This window comes from Carex rostrata, chromosome 28, assembly GCF_964058835.1.
Source record: "Carex rostrata chromosome 28, lpCarRost1.2, whole genome shotgun sequence".
In the NCBI taxonomy this organism is placed as follows: Eukaryota; Viridiplantae; Streptophyta; class Magnoliopsida; order Poales; family Cyperaceae; genus Carex; species Carex rostrata.
This window is the reverse complement of record NC_135945.1, coordinates 3658635-3668798: the sequence shown is the minus strand read 5'-3', so window position 1 is coordinate 3668798 and position 10164 is coordinate 3658635.

Here is a 10164-nt window from a genome sequence, read left to right as displayed (position 1 = left end):
AGATCTGAATTAGGTTAGATAGGTTATTTAAGTTGGGAGTCCAGTTGGCGTCATAACGTTAGAATTTCAACACAATTTCTGACAGTTTAAAATTTATCGAATTTGATTCAAATGAAGAATCCAAACTATTCTAACTGATTTGCTTTATAAGAACTTCATTTACAAATATAATTTTTTTTATATTTTTAATTTATTTAGTATTAAGTCAAACGGTAAAAAAAATGATATAAAAATATAATGCTTTAGTTAATTTTAATGCATTTATTTTTCATTATTTTAAATCACTTGACTTGATACTAAGTGAATTAAAAAATTTATAAATTTTGTATAAAAATGCAATAATTGTGAAGTGAATCGGTTTGAACAGTTTGAAATTTTCGTTTAAAATCTATTAGATAAGTTTTGAAGGTTATTACAACTACCGTTGAAATCCTCAGGTTATTACGCTAGACATAATCTTAAGTTAGATCAGAATTTGTCATCTATGTAAACCTTCGCAGCCTCTGCGAAGGTTTTAAAAAAAAATGTAGAGTTCTACACATATGAAGAATTTTTACCTAAGAGCATGAAATGCGAGAGTTTTTTTTTGTTTTGATTGAAAATAAAAAGGTAATTAAATTGTAGAGCTTTTTTTATTATAATTTTAGAAGGATAAATATGATATTTTAATTTTTTGGCCGGAAGTATGTAATTTTAATGTTTCACAATGATAAATGTGAGAGTTTTTGTATTTTAGAAGGATACATATAAAATACGTAACATTAGAAGAGGAAATTTATAATTTTAAATATAAGAAGGATTAATGTGATTTTTTTTGTTTTAGTGAGGGAAATGTAATTTCAATACTTTATAAATATATGCATGAAGTTTATAAAAATGAAATATGATTGATCATTCGTTTCATGTGAAAAGTCATACCATTTAGTAGGCATCATAATTTATGCATTATTGTTCATATTTTCGAATGCGTATCCTCTGCATTAACTCAAAAAATAATATTTTGAGTTAATGAATCTCAACCGTCTGATATTAAACGGAGCTAATTCGGCCTCTGCTAATGATATAGAAGGTCCTTTATTATTAGTGCGGATTTAGTATGCACGAATCTTAAAGCAGATTGAATGGACAAGATTTATTAACTCAAAATAATCCCTTTTTAGTTAATGCAGAGGATACGAACTCCATATTTTCACCGATATACTATAAAAGATTGTTATCAGATATTTCTTAGATCTATAGCTTTTATTATATATTTTTAATTTAGTTCATGACATATAAAAAAAAGTAATATAGTTGGTTCTGCACAATATGAAATACTGATCAATTTATGACGTTTAAAATTTGTTAAAAAAATGTGATAGAGGAGGAAATTGATTATAAAAAAATATTTCATTATATTTTTAAAATTATGTCAGAATTAACATAGTTGCAATACTAAATATTTCATATTATAATAGTTTTATCATTAATATAAGAGTTTGCTAAATAAAAAATGTAAGAACATATTGATTTGTTTGTTGTCCAATTACATTTGAACTTTATTAAATTATTATTAATTAATACGATATCTAAATATATGTTGAAATATTATTTCATATTTATAATATTTATAGTGTATATAGGTAATATTTTGAAAACATTATTAAATTTTCTCAGGTAGAATAATTGTAAATATATATGAGACCGAAATAATAAAATTTGTTTATGATGCTATTATCAATTATTAAGTATTATTTTCGTAAGGAGATATAAAACAAAAGCAAACTATTAAAAAGTTAATATCTCTGAAAAAAAGTGACGGATAATAATAAAAAATTAAGATATATAATTATTTATATAAATTAAATAAGTACAAACTCTAAACTTATTCTTTAACTTAATTTTAGAAAGAAACAAAAAAAAAAAAACGAACCCCATACTAATAACCATTTATTTCAAACGGTAATAATATTTCTATTTGTATTTAAATTAATAAGTTTACATATATTTGTCATTCCACAAGTATAGTATACAAAGTTGAGTACAACTAGGGTGTTCTTAAGTTCACCAAGTCTCTTGGTAAATTCAAGTCTAAAATTCATCAAATCGGCTTCAAATGATTAATCTAAACCGTTGAAACCCGCCTACCTTACGAGTGATGCGTTTACATAAGAAAATTTTAAACATTCAAATTAATTTAGTACAAAGCTAAGCGGTCAAAATTAGAAGGTTAATAAATTAATTTTAATGCATTCATTTTTTGAACGTTTTTTGACCACTTAACTCTATACAAAATTAATTTCAAAATTAAATTTTTTTACATGTAGACGCATAACTCGTAAAGTAGGCGGGTTTCGGTTCGGATTCGTCGTTTAAAACTGATTCGATTAATTTTAGACTTGAGTTCACCAAGAGACTTGGTGAACTTAAGAACACCCTAGTTCTACTCTACAAAGCTAACTTATCAATGGACCTTTGAAAACCAACATCTTTTTATGGCATTTGCTAGTAATTATGGTAATAAGCTCGGAATTCTAGAATACTCCATGAAGTCTAAAGTTTGTAACTTAAATTTTAATACGAGTATAAGTAGAAGTAATATTTCTTTACAATACATATAATGTAATAAACGAAATATTGAAACTTTTTAGAAAGAAAACAAAAAAAATATGAAAATTTTGTGAATAATTCAATTATTAGTCGCAAAAATCAAGAATAATTAGGGTCAAATACGAGCATTATTCGTAAAATTAGCCAATATCTGTTTAATTCGTTGATTCATTAGGAAAGACATTAAAAATAAAAAATATATATAATAAATATAACAAATTCATGAATATTAATATCCATTATTTTCAAACGATGAATTTGAATATATTTGAGTTTTGTTTGGCACCTTTAGCATTTTAACACAAGACAAGAATTCAAATATTGGGCCTACAAATATTTGGGCCATTTTGGGCTTTGAAACAAAGAAATTGACCACAAATCAAGTTCAATTGGGGAGAGGGGGGTTTCCGATGGGCATCGGACCAAATCCGGTTCGATAGGGGGTTTAAACCGTCAGATCTGCTTTAGGATTCGCACCCGCAATTTCGCGTCTGCTTTAAAATCCGTACACACGAATCCTAAAGCAGATCTGACGGTTTAAACCCCCCATCGAACCGGATTTGGTCCGATGCCCATCGGACACCCCCCTCTCCCGTTCAATTGAGTGTTGAATGTTGATAGATTAATTTAATTGTTGTGATGATATGCCAAGCGATACACTTATTTATTGTAACATTTTAAAAATGATAATATAAAACTTGTTTCATTGTTGTCAAAAATTTTGAATCTAAGAAAATAATTAGTTGTCGAGCCCAAATAATTTGAATTGAAATTGCGATACATCATGTGCTGAATTCGCATCCTCTGAGATATCTCATATTTTGCGTGACTTTTTTTAAAAATATCAACCGTTCAAATACGTTCTGCACGAATCTCAAAGCTCAAATAATACTGCCCATTAATGCTTTCCATATTTTTGGTACAATTTTATCAACGATATATTCATTCAATAGACATTAATGCTTTCCATATTTTCCTTAATAAGAATAAAGGTAAAATTTACCACAATAAAGTTTTATAACATTTTTCATAACTATATTATTTACTTCTAGAAGCACAACACAAGATCCTCTCAAGTTTATATGACAATTGATGTGTGAATTGTTTATGACAATTTTAGTAAAGTTGAACATAACAATATTAAAATGAGAGAGAAGAATACTCAAAAATCAAAATTAAATTAAAAAAAAAAGAACATTTCATGGTGGTGGTTTTGTAATGTCTTCATGGTTTATTCATTTTTAAGTTAAATTTAATGTGTGGTTTTATTAAATGATTAAATAGTTACAATTTTCAAACAAAGGCACTGAATTAAATTTTTATTTTTTACAAACTCAATGAATAATTAAAAGAAAATATATGCTCATAGAACGGACATTAATGTTTTCCATATTTACTTTAATTAAAAGAAACATAGAATTAATCCGAGATTAAAATAAGTAAAAAAAAATACCTTCAAAATAATTAAAATAAGATATTTAAAATGCAACCTTAAGCCTAAATACATTATACCGTATTTTGGACTTAAATTATTATACATATCAAATTTCAAACTCTTAATTATGTTTTTGTGATGCATTGTGTTGGGTATTTTACAAAATTATAGTTTATAACTCCAACTTTGCAAATACAATTTCACGGATTAAAATAAAAGATGAAAAAAAAAAATTAAATAACCAAGATAAAATCTGTTCAAATTGTTTTTTATTTCAAACTTTTCATATTAAAAGTCTCCAGCATGCACACAATAAATAATTAAGATTTGAGTTTTGTTTCTTTCAAAACGAGATTATTGCCTCATATAAGTTACAAATCTATTCAAGTAGGATGCAAATTGATAGATGAAGAAAAGTTTCAATTAAAATTATTCGCATGGGCTAACCAAAGACATATATATCCAATATATTTGTTTGAAAATAAGCAAAAATTAATGAATCAAATGCATAATTTTGTTTTACTACATATATCCAATTTATTGTAGTAAAACAATAGATCTATTATTACTATGCAATCAAACATCCATGAAAAAAATAGTGGATAAAGAAATTAAAAGAAAAGAGGCAATGAAAATTATCATTATAATTTTTTTTGAAAACTAATTTAGAGTCGAAACTTTTTTTTTGCGAAAACCAAAGTGAACTACAATTAAATTAAATTAAATTAAATTAAATTAGTTTCTACATGCTATTGTACTTTTCTCACCACAAATAATATTCCTAAGCTCAATATATGGTCTATTCTATTTTGACGAGTTTATAACATGAAATAGAAAATGATGAATGAAGAAAAATAATGAATTGATGGAAATCTTCAACATGAGTGGTCTAGAAAACTAATACAACAACTCTCTAAAATTATTGAGAAAATAAAAAAAAAATTAGTTTCCACAAACCCTCACACTAAAAATTTCCATCAATTTAAACTTCCTTTCCTCAACCACCAATATTTTTTTTCACTCTAATATATTTTCTATTTTTTATGGGAATAAGTTCAGGACAAAAGGAATTTATATAGATGAATAAATAGGTAATTTGGTAATATCACTTCACAATTTGTCTATTGTTTAGTTATATTCGATGTGCTGTTTTATTAAATAATTGGACGGTTATAAATTTTCTGACAAATACATTGAATTTTATATTGAGGTTGGTTCAAATTCAATAGATAAAGATTTATCAAAGATATACTCATTTAATGGACATTAATCCCTTCCATATCTCCTTTATAATCTTTCTCACACATATATTATTTGCTTCTAGAAGCACAATAAGATCATCTCAAGTGTTTTTCAGAAAAATCTGGATCATAAAAAACAGTGATTTTCAATAAATCTAAAAAAATAGTAAAAAATTTTCAAAAAAAATATAAAATGTGGTCTCCAAACACATATTACTATGGAGAACAAGATGAACGGTTTGGATCGGTTATTTGGACTTTGAATCCGGTGATTTATAGTCCAATGTATGGTAACCTTACTCTCTCTCTCTCTCTCTCTATATATATATATATATATAGATGGGCTACGGTGAGACGCGAAGTAAAACACGTTTATACTTCACGCAAAATCTTCATTTTCAAAGTTCAAATCGTCGATCCAAACCATTAAATGCGATCTCCATAATAAAATATGCTTGGAAACTAATTTTTACATTTTTTGAAATTTTTTTACTATTTATTAAGCCATTTTGAAAATCTGAAAATCCGGGTGAACAGTAAAAACAGTAAAAATTTCTGGACCACCGGATCGGCGATTTTCAAAGTGGCTTAATAAATAGTAAAAAAATTCCAAAAAATGTAAATTTTGGTCTCCAAGCACATTTCAATATGGAGATCATGTTGAGCAGTTCGGATCGGTCGTTTGGATTTTTAAAATAAAAAATAGTGCCATGGAGCACCAACTAATTTTACTCCGCGTCTCACCGTAGCCCATCTCTCTCTCTCTCGCTATATATATATATGAGATGAGCTACGGTGAGCTATAGAGTAAAACAAGTTTATACTCCACGCAATATCTTCATTTTCAAAGTTCAAATAGCCGATTCGAACCTTCCAACATGTTCTTCATAATAAAAATATGCTTGGAAACTAAATTTTATATTTTTTGGAATTTTTTTACTATTTATTAAGCCACTTTGAAAATCTGAAAATCTAGGTGAACAGTAAAAATTTCTTGACCACCCGATTAGTGATTTTCAAAGTAGCTTAATAAATAGTAAAAAAAATTCAAAAAATATAAAATTTGGTCTCCAAACACATTTCAATATGGAGATCATGTTGAGCGGTTCAGATCGGTTGTTTGAATTTTCAAAATTAAATTTTTTTGTCATGGAGTAAAAAACCTCTTTTACTCTATAGCTCACCATAGCTCATCTCATATATATATATATATATTGTGGAAACTAAGATTTATTCAATTTATTATTTAATTCTAATATAATTAATACATATAACTATGAATTCAGAAATGTGATAAATCATTCTTCTAGGAAGTTTTCAGTCAAGAATGTATGAAGTCCTTAATTAAAATTATATTGACCTAGTTCATACATGTCACTATAAATTCAGAAGAATGAGCTTATCACATTTCCAATTTTGGTCAAGGATGTATGAATAGCTAATTGAATCTTTCATGAGTCATGACCGAATCCTTCATGGGTCATGAGCTGACCAAATTCACCTCCACGAATTACATTCTTTGATTAGATCTATTCTTATTCCACGACGTGTTAGAGTGCTAAATCTAACAATTTTACTATTTTTTTAGGATTTTTGAAAATTACTGCTTTGATATAGTAAAAAATTCTTAAAAACAATGATTTTAAAAAATGTGTTCCGGAAATTATCCTGGACGATATAATCATCTGCCGATGTTCTCACATTATGTTTTAATTTAAATTTTTTTGTTCCAGATTAGGTTACAAGGGAAATGCCAAGCCCATTAAAAATTTCCTTTTTAAGTTTTTCAGCCTAGCTGGAAGGCCCAACAAGGATCAAATTACTGCACTTTGCACTTTAGCCCCTCTGATAAGGGAGAGGGGGGCGTCCGACGCCCATCGGACCACTTTTGTGTTCGATGGGTTCTCTTCACCGTCGGATCTGCTTTAGGATTCGCTCCCGCAATTTCGCGTCTGCTTTAAAATCCGTACACACGAATCCTAAAACAGATTTGACGGGGCAAAACTTTAGCCCCTCTGATAAGGATGTATTTTATAAATTTTGCAGAACAGACAAGATTTCGCAGTTTCACAAAAGACCCCTGAAAATTCTCTACTCACAAACCAGCAAAGAAAATAACACTGGTACCAGTATTAAGAGGAGCATAAGGAAGGCATACAACAAAGCTCAAGCCAAATAAATGGCTCTCACTGCCAAAATATCAGTTTTACATAATCACACAAGGGTTTTCAATGCCAAAATATGAGAATTGATTCACTCAAATTTTGAGAAACCTTTGCTTAGCCGTTGAAATAAGTTTCAAATGACCAAATGCACATACATGTCTGATATGGTACCAACTTGTACCAGTTTTATCAAATTCAACAACTAACAAACAGTATTTTTTCCATGCCCTGCAATAAAGTGATTATAATTAAGCAAAAAAAATACATGGAAAAATCTTTTTAATTTTTATATTCTTCAAAATCCGGAACCATAAATGAGGACTTTTGTCAAGGTCCTAGGCATGCATGCTATTTTTTTTAATCTCTACAAACTACACCAAAAAAATTTAAAGTACTAAATTTTCTAATTAGATAGAAGGGAGTGCATTGTTTTTTTTTTTTTTAATATTTGAAGTTAACAACGATTTTTCAGAGTTGTTATATTTATAGGATCGATAACAAAGTATAAACAAAAAATCAAAATACCCAAACTGTGATTATCTTTTATTTTTGACAAACAACACTCTATAATAACTTTAGGTAGAGTAAGTGATTAAATTTGAGCTTTTTAAACGTTCCACTCGCTGCGTTCAATAAATTTTTCGGTTGTTAACCTGAGAAGATTAATTTGCCACTATTTTCCTGTCGCGCTTAATTCCCTGACTTGACGACTGGGCTCAAAACTCAAAAGTCATGCATGCATGTTACCACTACAACAAAGTAGATACTTTTTGCGAGAAAAAAAAACGCATTTATGACGGTCGCCCGTCACAAAAAGTACCGTCGCAAAAAGAAAAAGCTGAACAATGAGAGTAGTCAATTGTAAAAAGTTACTTTTTTTATTCTAGCGAAAAGTGTCTCATTCTTGTTGTGTACATTTTCCCTGCTTACCAAACATTCAAAGCCCAAAGAACCTTGAGGGGACATCTCGCAAGTTCTGCCAGATCAGATTCACATTTGGATTGCAGTGAAAATTTCTCATTCAATAGTCAATGGCATTATGTGAAATTAATAGTTAGAGTGTACGTGATTGTCGCAAGCGATTGGAAGTTGGTGAAAGAAAGGTATACATAGTTGCAAATTGATGTTTGGGAATATAAATCTCTTTAATTTGTTTGAATGGAATTATTACAATCATGTATAACGTCTATAAGTACAGTAGATATTTTCACTCATGTATAATTAATTAACATGCATATAGAAGAACGGTAGGTAAGAACAATAGATCTAGTACAGATAGTGATGAATCTCTTATCTCTACTTATGATTCGCAGGATCAATGTCTGAAAATTGAGGTTGCACTACAACAAAGTAGATACTTTTTGCGAGGGAAAAAACGCATTTATGACGGTTGTCCGTCACAAAAAGAAAAAACTGAACAATGAGAGTAGTCCGTCGCAAAAAGTGTTTCATTCTTGTTGTGTTGTTATTTAAATATGTAATGTATATTTCTTTCGCCAAATTGAGGTTATTTAAATTTTGTTACAATATATATAGAGAAAAGAACTCTTACCTATATATCGATATCAATTACAAAAGACATCTTCATTAAAATCATTTGGAATTATTTACAAGAGATATATCAAAAACTTTGAGAGTTTGTGTCTTAAGCACAAACCAGTTCTAGGGAACAATTTTAATAGTGGATACCCACTAATTAATTTTATTTGAAACTATACATTAAAAAAATGATATCACACGGCGATACCAGAATGAGAAATCTGTTACAGTAAACGACCTAAATTGCTTTAATTAGCTGCCACCAAAACACTTCAACAAAATCATGTATCTGACTAGTTTTATACAACCGAACATGACTAATTAAAAGAGCTACTGACAAGATTAAATGACAACCAATTAAGTAAAACAGTAAACTAAAGCAATTGACATTCAAGATTAAGCAACAAAGGGATCACTTAAATCAAAATCTTATTCAAAACCAACTGTCTCTCTCCATACAGCGCTACCACACCCCTTGGACTGGTAAGGTACTAACATAAAAAAGAAAAAAAAAAGAAAAAAAAAAGAAAAAAAAGAAAGAAAAGAAGAAAAAAAGAAGAAAAGAAGAAAAGAAGAAAAGAAGAAGAAAAAAAGAAGAAAAAAAGAAGAAAACAAGAAGAAAAAAAGAAAAAAAAAAGAAAAAAAAAGCGCAATTTGAAGAAAACACACCATGTTTCCTTGACTTCACTCCAATATTTTACTGAGCTAATTTCTACTGCAATTTGACATTAAGATTTGTAACATTAAGCGTGTACGTGCATCGAATTTCTACTTTCCACAATTTTCTAGAACGAATCGATATTTAGAAGATTCTTCAAAACAGAGTTTGTGATTTCTCATCTCTACTTTATTATTTACAGAATTTCAAGGATAACTCTTCTGTGTTGTATACATATATAGATACATACATATATATAGAGATAGGCTAATGTGCTTCCATAAGCACTTGGTCCGAAGTGCTGCCACCCTATTTTCGATTTTCCAAAATCCAAACAGTCGATCCGAACCGTTCATCTTGTTCTCCATATTAATATCTGCTTGGAGACCAAATTTTACATTTTTTGGAATTTTTTTGCTATTTATTAAGCCACTTTGAAAATCGCTGATCCAACGGTGGCTTGCCAAACAGTAAAATCAGGGGTTCACCGTTGGATCAGCGATTTTCAAAGTGGCTTAATAAATAGCAAAAAAATTC